General features: G+C 40.2%; 1 protein-coding gene across 3 annotated transcripts in view; it reads right to left on the bottom strand.

Annotated features, from left to right (window-relative positions):
- The window catches only part of slc8a3 (solute carrier family 8 member 3), a 161,857-nt gene that overhangs the window by 135,568 nt on the left and 14,139 nt on the right, over positions 1 to 12,150 (bottom strand). Inside the window, exon 1 of one of the 3 annotated variants that reach the window (XM_042500095.2) lies at positions 5,320 to 6,223. The exons of 1 other annotated variant lie outside the window; for it this stretch is intronic. The gene's annotated coding sequence lies outside the window, so the exon portion shown is untranslated. Of the gene's footprint in view, positions 1 to 5,319; positions 6,224 to 12,150 lie in introns of those variants that run through there. One more of the 3 variants, XM_042500097.2, reaches the window with a different exon arrangement.

Genomic DNA, 12,150 nt, shown 5'->3' on the forward strand with positions numbered 1-12,150 from the left:
GCTCATATAGTACTAATTTAAAAACAACACATATGTTTTTAAAGGAATGTACTTTTTTCTTTTAACCAACATCATCAGGAAGTGTCGTTAATCAGGTATCGAGCAAGACATGAAATATTGGTACCAAGGTAAATTGTCAATGTTTTTATTTTTTTTCTCTCCAACTTAAATATTTAACTTTTTAAAGTTTATCATAGCATTTAGTTAAGGTTAAGAAAAGATGGTTTTGAAAGGCACAATGTTTTTAAACCAGGTGACCTCCAGATGTCGTGTGGATTCTGCATGCATTTACATCTTCCATCACCAAGTGTTTCTTACTTATCCAGATGTGATAGCCAAATACAATAAGCAGTACACTTTTACTGCCTACAAAACAACAATTTCTCCTCGTCTGATTGATTCATTTGAAAGATTTTTCCATATACAGAAATATTATCCAAATACAGCTCAAATGTCAACACCGTTCGTAAATGGTGCCTTTTTCCCTACGAGCTCTGAGGGTGCTGGGACACAAAATTCCGATAATGCTTTATAATCTCACCCCTACTCATATTTTGCCATTTGGGCAGAAGACCCAGCGTTCCTAAGGGGCTGATCACACCGAGACACTTCGCTAGATAAGGGTCGCCAACAAAGCTATTGTTTCCCAATGGTACAGCATGCCTGTCGGGTATTCCTCTCTTGCTGCTGTGCAACGTGTTTTTTTAGCGATTTTCAATATTTTCACTTTTGGCCCTGCACATGCTCCACAGGCCCACCCAGCTGTCTTTTTCCAGTTGCACTTTCAAGGCGTTTTTGGAGCGGTCATGCCTGGAGTGATGCCTCTCAGTGTGATCGGCCCTTAAGATGACGCCAGGGACAGTCTTTTGCATTGTGTGTTGACAAAGAAGGGGTCGGCAGTTAGGTTTAAAGAACAAAACTAAGGGGTTATTTTTGGAAAGACTGAGGGTGTCAGCAAAAAACTCCTGGCTTGGAGTGCCACAAACCCAACCGCAAAGGCAGCAGCATATCACAAAAATACACCCAGCTTTGAGTCCCACAAATAATTTCAAGTTCAATGCTTTCTGGACCTATCCACCTCCGCTGCCGCCCACCCTAAGTGGACTTTCGTGCACTTAAAACTTTGCCCGTTGCTCTGAGTGTTTAACACTGATGCAGATGGGTTTACATTGGATTCGGTCAAAACCCTGGTGTATCTCACACAGACGCTAAATGGTGCCCACTGCGCCATTATAGGGACGCGGGGGACACTGCCCAAGCAGCGTATTTTGACACTCTGGGAGTGAGACCCAGTTACATAAGTTAGTAAGTCCATAGTGTGGTGCACTAGACCCTCCCAGACTGCCCACTACATGCCAGTTTGAGAACCACAGAAGATATCATACAACAAGCTTAAACAGTACTTGCTGTGACTAGCAGCCCATTTTCAGGCCCCTTTAACCCTTTGAAACCTGGAACAATATCACTTTTCTTGTGCAGCATTGAGGCGCCTTTCACAAGTATCTAAATCTTTGATTGAATTTCTTTTAAACATGAAAGTAAAAAGGCAATAAGCAACTTAGCAAGAAATGTCCCACAAATTGCAAGAAATTACTAGATTTAGAAGTATACATTTTAAAAAGCTAGAATTATAATTATTTTTGGTGTTTTTTTTAGATAATTTTAATGTGCTTTTTACTTATTTCTTGCTACTTTTGAGTCACTTCTTCTTCCATTGCTGTTGAAAGAAGTCAAGCCAATTTGCTTAGGTTTCAAAGGGTTAACAAAACCTTAATGTTAAAAATAATGCTTCCGATAGAGCCAGTGAGGATAGCTTGATTGACTGATAAACTATTTAAGAGACAAAACCAGACATTGTTATAAAGCAATACTGTAAAGCTTATCAATATTACATTGCAATGATTACATCTCAGACAGACGGTTCCGGTGTGCGACCTCACAAGGATTTTGTATTTTAAATATTGATTTTCCATCACGACACAAAGTTTGTTGGCCGCCGTCAGCTGATGCAGAGTGAACGATTCCATTTCTCCATGTGTACCAACATTAGAGCCGTGACCTCTAAATTAGGAGCTACACAAAACAATTTGCATACTAATTACTGTTTTAAGGATTGCATTTTGCATTGTGAATGTAGACGAGGACTGTCGCCGGAGTTTAATCAAGACTGTTCAGCTGCCTCCGAAAAATATTAAAAATCAACTGAAGTTGCTCAGAAAAGCTGCACAGGAACTTAAGAGCCACATTGCAACTGACATCATCGAAATTAAGGGTGAAGTTCAGCTTTGACATATTCCAATTAAGTCCAGCGCTGACCTCCTCAACCACAAATAGTTGAGGTTGAACCCACTTAAACTCCATTTGCACAACTTTTAACCACTTTCTTCAGAAAATATGAGGAAGTGGATATTTAATAAATGAAATATCACAGAAACTTTGACTTAAAGCCTCAATATTTATAATGCAATTAACATATTAGAAGTATAGTATGTGACGGCTATAGAGGATGTCTTGCATTAGTAGTATTAGACGAAAGTTTAGAAAAAGTCATATTAATGCCATGTAAAAAAACAGACAGTAGAAATCCCCAAATTTATCTTTTTTCACAAATCAGTATTAAAATAGGGGAGAGCGGGGTTGATTGGGTCAGTGAATTTTCCATCGGGGACCAGTAAAGCCTTATTGATGAAAAATCAGAATTTATTTCTTGATTATATTTTGCATTGTTTATCTGAATCTGTGACGCAACAGTATGTAATTACAGTCGAATAAAAAGTACAACAGTTTTCTCTAAGATGTAGTGGAGTATAAAGGGGAAAGGAATACTTAAGTACAGTACAAGTACCTCAAAATTGTACTAAACTACAGTACTTGTACTTAAGTTACTTTCTATCACTGTGAATGTTAAAGTATTTTATAACAATTTTCAAAATAAAATGTCAAGATTGTAAAAATAAAAAAAAACAAAAGTTACAGTTTTCCCTGGTTTTAATTCTCTAAAACCTGTGTCTTCAACAGAGGGTTCACGACCCCTAGGGGGTCCTAAAAGTTACTTCATGGGGCCACAAATTACTGCTTGATAAGTTTTAATTGTTTTTTTTTTTTTATTGTGCCTTAAAAAAACAAAGTAGCATTATTCCAACATATTATTAGTGAGGATAAATTGGCCCACATTTAATTAACAGTGCACAACATTAATGATAGGCTAACTGTTAACCATGAATCCTTGTGTAATCATATAGCCAACACAAAGTCATTGCACAGCACATTTTTGTCACTGTGCAGCATCAGTACAGGCGGTGAACTAGTTAGCCAACAAAGACAGATAAATCTATAGATACCTACATTATCATTGTACAAGCACAATTAAATTAAGTTTGTGATTTGTGCACGATGCATCAAAAGGACAGTCGATAGAGAGTGTAGACACTATTTAGATGAGCAAAATAGATTTATTGACTACTGCACTTCTATACGCAAACTGTCTACAAACAACTAAAAAACAGCCTAAAAGGGAAACAATCTAATATGACAACAACAGTCTTTGCAAATAATAAACAGATAAATGTGTTTGCATTTACGTGCTATTGAAACATATTGGCCGGTGAGCTGTACAACTATACAGAGTGTACGACATTCTTGTGATCCACAATGGATCATTTTGTAACTTTTCGAGGAAAAGACTCTGACACACCGTCCACCTCAGAAACCACCGGCTCGAGCACAGACTTTGAGGCTAACACACATAGCCAGGCGACAACTGCTGCTGACTTAGCAGCTACAGGCAAACGAACAAAGACCCGAAAATATTCAGAGACATTCTCAAGTGCAACTTAATTTTGTGTGATTTTAGAGGTCCACTGCTCTCTCTTTGACTTTAGGGGCTCGGCTGAAAAACGCTGAAGACCCCTGATTTAGACTATCATAGTGATAATGTCATTAAAGTCCAAACTTATTAAATTCCTTTAGTATAATGAGCTTTGAGTCATTTTTACCACAATAAGAAGGAAAAACTAGATAATTTATTTTTATTTTCAATTATATAATATGTGTCCAAATCAACTGAATAGTAAGTAAATGAAATAAGTTAAGGAAGAAAATAATGTAGACTTTAACAACTTTTATAATGCAAGAGGAGCTATGATAATCAATCAGTTCATCATTTAAGTAACTTTTAAAGTGAAAATGCTCAAAAATCTCTTAGAATTTGTTTTCTTCAGATATTAAACAAAATATCCTTGGCGTTTTGGGGATTTTTTTTGTTTGTTTTGTTTTTGTTTGTTGGCTGTTGCTCAGACTAAACAGGCAGCTGGAACATATAAACCCTGACTTTGTGAAATTTGTTTTTTGTGCTTTTTTTTTTTTTTTTTTTTGATGATGATTTTCTGGAAATTTCATGGATCAGTAACCGATTGTTAAACTAAAAACAGATACCTGCAGCAATAACTAGTCTAACTCCAGATGACTTCCACATCTATTACAGTGGATTTAAACGAGAAAAGCATTATTAATGTTTGATTCCGTGCATCGTGATCGCCACCCTGCTCTGCTCCCTGACTGATGCAGACAGCATTATGGCTGAGACAGTTGCTGAGAGCAGAGAGCGGCTGCTGCTCTGCCCACAGATCTCCATCCACCTTTCCCTATTTTGGGAACAGGGGTCTTGTTTAAGGAGGCTATTTGAGACGCGCGTAAACATGGACTCAGCAGACACACGGAGAGCCTCAGCTGTTGCTGATTAATCATCATAAGGGGCCGTTTTTTGCTCACTATACCGGTGTCAGAGCTACCTGAGGAGGGAATCCCTGCTGGAGCACCCAGAGGCCCGCACCATAACTTATAGGGAGCATGCAGGCCTGCGTGGAAAGATGCACAGAGGATATACGAGGCTGCATGCTCTCCTGTCTGAAACTGAGGAACTCTAAACAAGCTGTGCAGAAAAATATCAAAGATTCACGTATTAAAAAATCCAGGTGTTCATCCAGTCAGGAGCAAGAAGTGCTCGCCAGGATGTAACAACCGATATTTGCGTTGACAGACGCCTGTTATTTTAATGGCACACCCATTAGACGGTATCACGATCCGTTTCAGCCAGTTGCATTGGATCATATCTGCACAGTGTTACGGGGAGCGATGGGAGCAGGTTAAAACCTGGGCAGCATGAAGCGCTCCGGAGTGACGGACCCACATCTCATCACTTATCGGCTGCAGATACACGCATCTTGAAATAATGCCTGTCACACAGAAAGCCAGCCCGATCAATGCATTAACACGCTGATTATGAAATATCACAGAGTTTGCATCATGCGTTATTCATACCTGGATTTGTATTCCGGGGAGTTTATGTAGAAACTGCGAAATAGCTCCTGACCGCCCCCTTTATTATTGTTTCTCCGCGCAGATCACCCTCTTAACAGTCTCAATATAGCCTCGCTGTTTGGATCTCGTGGACCAAAAAATCCCTGCCACTGTGTCGTCCTCGTGCACGCAGAGTCAGGTCCCCAGGCTCGGTATTGGCGTTTGGATCAAACCGGCCAGAGGTGATCGCCTTTCGTCCTCTCCTGCCTGGGCGCCCTCCTCCCCAGATCCTCCCTGTCTGACGGATTGACCGGGTCGCAGAGCTGTCAATGACAAGGGAGGAGGAGGAGGAGGAGGTGGGGGGGAGTGCTGTATTTTAAGATTAGAGATGGATGTTGCGAGCCCCTGTCCGCACGGCTCTCCCTCCTCCTGCAAGCCGTGAATCAGCGCTCTCCTCCTCCCCCTCTCTGCGCGGCGATAGCGCAGGAAATCTATGATGTCGCTCCTGGAGGTGAAGCAGTTCCTCTGCCCGGCTACACAAACGGCACACTGCGATTAATATTAAACACCGTGTTACATTAGAAACGCGCTCAGCTGTGCGTTTAAGTTCCCGAGGCTGTCAGCCGGACTTTGCGCACCATCGGAATGACCACGGCTCGTCTCCTCCGCTGCGCTGACTCAGTTTCTGGAGCTCCCGATCACCGCCGGAGACGCGCTTCGTCTTTAAATCATCATCCTCGGATAATTTGTATTAATATTAGGCCTTTTCTCACGCCGTAGAGGTGTGAAATGGTTGCGCCCTACAGCCCTCCGCCCCCCATTTTTTAAAAAGTCACACAGACAGACTCGGTTAGGCGCGCAACTACGTCACCATCGGCTGAGAGAAGAAACCTGCACCACAAAATATCATCCAGGCCCACAGCCCTCTGTGACAAGTGCTCACCACAGCAGGGAGGAGGGGGAAAGATTGTAATTAAGGTATCACCCGCGATTTTACCTCCACAACGCGAGGGTGTTTGCCCTAGTGGTCACGTTCGGGTATTTCAAGACGCAGAAATAAGTGACGAACACTGAGTCACTGACATTTAATCTGGACAAATGCCACAAATGCCACGCTCACACACTTACACAACTTAATAGTTGCAGAAACAAACATATCTGCACTTTAGGGACTGTACTCTATTTATTCACGCTCGAGATTTACCTTTTTCATCACTGCCAGCGCCCCAAACTAGACAAAGTGTCTCGCCTTTTACTTCAAAAAAGTATTAATCGTTTGTTTCTCCTGGAAAACGCGACATGCATCCACCTTCCTTTTCTTGGCACGCGCCTTGGCGCATTTCACTCGTCAATCAGTCCCCGATCTTATGGGGAGATGGCACATAACCTCATGTGTTGTGTTCACTGACCCTGACCCTGACTCGAATATGCATAGGATTTTAGTATGTTTCTAAGATTTTAAGACATTCAGGACATTTTTAGGATTTTAGCACATTTCTAGAATTTATGACATTAATCAAATTTTAAGACATTTCTAGGACATTTCTTGGATTTTAAGACTTATACAGTCTCAAAATCCTTTGAAATGTCTTAAAATTCTATAAATATCTAGTATATATAAATAAATATATATATATAAATATATAGAAAGGATTTTAGGACATTTCTCTGATTTTTTTGACGTTTCTAGGATTTTTGGACATTTCTGTGATATAAGAAAGTTTCTAGATTTTTAGGATGTTTGGATTTCAGGTCGTTTCTAGGATTTTAGAACATTTAATTTTGGGTATTTCTCTGATTTTGTGATGTTTCTAGGATTTGGGGACATATCTATGATTTTAGGAAATTTATAGGAATTTAGGATGTTTTTAAAATTTTAGAAGTATTTGAAATATTCAAAAGGATGTTAGGATTTCACGAGGGTTTTTTTACTATGTGGAACTTCACGTCTTGTTTGTTTAGTCCACACGAAAGCCAAAGTGACAAGTTTATTAGGTGTAATTTCTGACAGTATGTGGCTGGTTGCCTGGCAACATATTCCTGATAGGTTAGTTAGTCTTTGTGGGGAAGCACCCAACAAGAATGTAACCTGTGTATACGTGTGTGATCATGTAACCCCTCCATAACAGATTACACAATATTAATAAATTAACAAAAATATCATTTTTACCTTCAGAAAGAGCCTGGCTAACTTCTTGTCTTTGCACTAAGCTGAGATAACTATACGCAAATAGGATATTCCCCAAAATGTCACACTATTTCGGACATAGTTCTGATTATTACTGCCTTCATGTGCACCTCGGAAATATCGTATTTATGAGTTACGAGCAAATGAATGGCCCTTAAAAGTCCAGTGGGAAACTGGGAAATTTTGCTGATATCCAAGTTGTACTGTTTGCATGGTGTTTTCAGGCAGTAGAAATGGCAGAAAGCACTGAAACAGTGTCAACAATTGACTGTAAGAAATAATATATTTCGTTCCTCATAGCTATCATATATTTTCAGTAGTTGTATATTTTAGTATATGCATCTATTAGCTGCAGCACGCAAACTAACATTTTAATATAAAGCATGCTAGGCGATTGTTCTAACATTAATAACATTATTTTATAACACGAGTTGACGTCATAAATGCATAAATGTGGCGGCCAAAAGTCAATGTTTGGTCAATGTTAAGAAACGTTTTTTTGATCACATGTAAAGTGTAATATGGTATTAAAGTGTTGTTGTGTGACTGTTGCCCATGTAGAGTGACGCAGAGTTAATATAATATATGATATATATTTTAAAAATATATTAATAAACTGGAAACAGCTATCAATTTCTTGTTTAAATGCTCTCAGCAGTAAAATGCAACCCATCTTCTTTGTAGCTTCCATGTTGTTCGCACTTCCTCAAAGTACATGAACACAACAAAGTCGGATGACCAACTTCCCAACCCAGAAACTACGACCTTCCAACATCACCTTAATGCAACATAAGAGGACAATTCACCCAAAAATCAAAAGTACATGTTTTTCCTCTTACCTGTAGGGCTGTTTATCAATCTGCGTTGCACTCTGAGTTGCAGTGTTGGAGATATCGGCAGTAGGGATTTCTGTGGTAACGTAATGCTACAGGTAAGAGGAAAAATATGTATTTTTGGAATGGGGACGAACTGTCCCTTTAAAACAGATCCTGCTCTGGGTCCTCTGAAGTTCAGGCAACTTTCTCATCAAATTCTCATCACCTCCTATGTTTCTTTTGTTTCCCTTCTTGCAGTCGTGTTGCACAACCCAGTGATCTTGCATCCACAGTCAGATGCATAGCCAGTAGATAATGAGCTTCAGTGGGCACACAGTCCTTGATGCAGCACAATCACCCATAACCGCTGCTGACGAGACAGACCAAGCCCCAGAGACAGGAGCAAAGCAGGAGGATGTTGACACTGCCACCACCTCCAATTACACAATCACACAGGCCTATAGCATTCTGGGAAAAAAAATCTGAAAGTCCCAAGGCAAACCAAACTGTATGTAAAATTAATACAAACATTTAAAAGTCTTTTAAATTAATTAGCGATTAATCAATAATGAATTATTATTAATCCACCCAGAAATAACAGGGAGAGACTCGGAGCAGTCATCTTATTGCGGCATAGAGTCGCCTTTCTCTTTTGGGATGGAGCCTATATGCAAAGCAGGAAGAAAAAAAATCAATTGGATCCGATTTTAATTACACAGTCCGGCACTGTGGTACAGAATCTTATTAGCCTGTTCAGATTTCCATGCTTGTTAAATTCAAATATGAAATTCAAAAACAATCGCTTCCAAAATGGACGGGAGGGATGAGACGGGCCAATCTGGCCCTGCAGCCCACCACCACCACCACCCAACATCCTCCACTCCCTCTCCATGTAATGCTGTAATTAGTATGGAGAATACGGTTGGATGTTTTAATGAAGTTTTCTTATCTGCAGGAAAAAGGGTGGAGGCAGAAAACACACTGGACAGATTGGCGCAGGCTCTTTCGGTGTACCTGCAGCCTGCATGCATCGTATGATTGGAATTCAATGCCTGCTCTTGCCTCTCTCATCAAAGTCCTCCATGCGTTCAGTGATGATTAATGGATTATACTTGTAATCAACACAGCAGGCCTGCTCGTGCTTCCCACTGAGAGGAGCAGCTCTTACAAAGGGCGGGCGGCGTGATGGCCGCAGCCCTGAAACTGACTGGATGCATCGATTCTCTTAGAGTGACTTCACCTCTTCTTCCTGTTTTTGCCACAGAACCAGAGGTGGAGGACATGCTCAGATGTTTTACCCGAATAAACCTGTCAATACGGCACTATAAAATTACTCTGTTACAAGTAAAAGTCCCTTCACTCAATACCTCACTGAACCCTATGAAACCTGAGAAAAACTGGCTTGATTTCTTTCAAAATAATGGGATGAAGGCAATGAGCAATGGAAGAAGAAATTACCCCAAAATTATCAAGAAATTAGTAAAACAGTACAAGAAAATTACCTGAAAATAAAATGTGTAAAATAAATAAATAAATAAAAATTTGAAACATAACTTTTTGCAGCAGCTATTCTGTCAACAAAACCAGGGTATTTTTAAGACTTTGGGAGATTTTGCTGGTGTTTTTCTTGGTGACAAAACAAGGTATTTGGGACACTTAACAGAAGTGTGTCTCGCAATAAAATCAGGTGTTTGAACCCAAAACAAAAAAATGTCTTAATTTCTAACTATAACTAAAGCTGTCAAATAAATGAATGGAATAAAAAGTACAATATTTGCTTCTGAGATTTAGAACAGTAGGAGTAGAAAGTGACATGAAATGGAAATACTCAAGTAAACTACAAGATTTGCACTTAAGTACAATACTTAAGTAAATGTACTTAATTACATTCCTCCACTGCACAGAACAGTTGACGGTGTCTCCAGATCGGTTTCATTAAAACGTCCGGCATGCAGCAGCAGAGAATCTGGAGCAGAGAACGATACAGAACAGCACAAGAAGAGAATAGTGCTGCAGCTGCACTTTGTGATTTGTATTTTCTCTCTCCGTGCTGCACTCGGCACTCTGCACATGCTGATAATTTGTAGGCTCCAGTTGCAACAACTTCAGTGGAAAAAAACAGTCACACACACACACACACACACACACAGTGGGGCCCGGCTGGTGAGAAGACAGAGACAGGGGAGGGGGGGGTCATCAGGGGAGTTAACACCAACATCACCCCTGGGCGACGTCCACTTATGACGGTCAGTAATGAATAGTGAAGTTGTGAAATGAGAAAGGTAAAGAGTCTCCTCGCATCAGGATCTACAGACCCTCAAGGCTGAAGGGCCACTTCCTGTCACTGGTGAATGTGTGTGTTTAGAGGATGGTGTGGTGGTCGAGGTCAGACGCAGAGCAAAGCACCAAACATCCCCTTGAGGACTCACTTAAAAAGATGCATGAGTGTAGAACCACAGCATTTAAGTTACTAAATGAAAATACTGTGTTTTTGAATGGTAAAAACACAGTAATGTAGGGGCCTCCAGCCCTTAAAAGGGCCATTTTTGCCCCCCCTAAAAAAATTCTGTCAAGAGGTACAAAACATATTTATGTCACTAAACACCTCAAATATGCCTAATAATTGAGGTAGATCAGCTTATTTCTATTTTTACGAGTGGCAACGAAGGCTGACTTCTCGGCCAAAAAGTTGCACTTGAACGCACCACAATGTTTACAGCCAACTAGCAGGTACATTCTGCACCTGTGTGAGAGAAAATAACTCTCCTTAGCAGCAGTCTGTATTCATCATTCAAAAAGGGAAACCGGAAGGACAGATTCAAGACGCTGGTTAGCCAGTTAGCACACTAACAACACCACCTGATGTTGAGAGAAGAAAATTATATTTACTGTGCACAATGACACAAACAAGTACAGTTTGTGCTTAAGAGCCTAATGGCTAAAAACAATAATCTTACCAAATATAACATCTTTGTTTCAATCTCACTCGCTCTTGTCTTTAGTCATTTGCTTTCCCCACTTCAGTTTCTCTTCTCAAACACGAAGCTGCTCTGCCAATTAGAGTGAATTCATGCGCGGACAGGCTCCGCCGTCGCCAATGCAGATTCAACATCCTGAATCAGCTAAAAAAAAAAAAAAAAATGACAAGGGCCGAGCAGCGCCAATGGTGTTGAACACACTGAAAACACCAGGGTGACAGACACTCACCAGTGGCCCGACCCTGACCGTCCACTGACCATCAGCGGATCATTTGCTTGGTGTGTCAGGGCCATAAAAGAGAATTAATTCATGTGTTTTACCACAAGGTGGCGCATTTCAATTTAAAACAGGTTAGTACAAACAATCACGAGAGCGGGGACGTGAGTTTGTTTGAACTCTGCTCAAGTGCTTTTACGTGGCCAGGCCCCAAACTTGTGAGGAAGTGGTTTATATAACAGTTTAGTGAACATGAATGTTTTGGAAGTATGAGCGTAATATAAATGAGACATAGTTTATAGTGTACAAGTTGTGTGAGTTTGTAAACAATGTTTGGATTTAGTTTTGCTGTTTTTAAATGTGGATCTTATCCACACATCGTGAAATCGTGCAAAAAATGCAAAACATTTTTTCATGAATGCAAGATAACACACAGCACAGTCAATAATTGATGAAAAGTTACTATTACTACAAATACTACCGACTCCTGTCACACATCTGATCTCATTTTAAGCAGCTCCAACAGAAGCAAATCATATTAACATATGTGGTGGGGCAAAAAGACAACCACATATCGTATCACTATCTCCAGTGCAAACACAACAAGTTTGGTGTCTAAAAAGCTGCTTGTAAAACAGCGATAGGTCACTAAAA

This window comes from Plectropomus leopardus, chromosome 14 (genome assembly GCF_026936395.1).
Source record: "Plectropomus leopardus strain MGB_pleo_1.0 chromosome 14, ASM2693639v1, whole genome shotgun sequence".
Lineage (NCBI taxonomy): Eukaryota > Metazoa > Chordata > Actinopteri > Perciformes > Serranidae > Plectropomus > Plectropomus leopardus.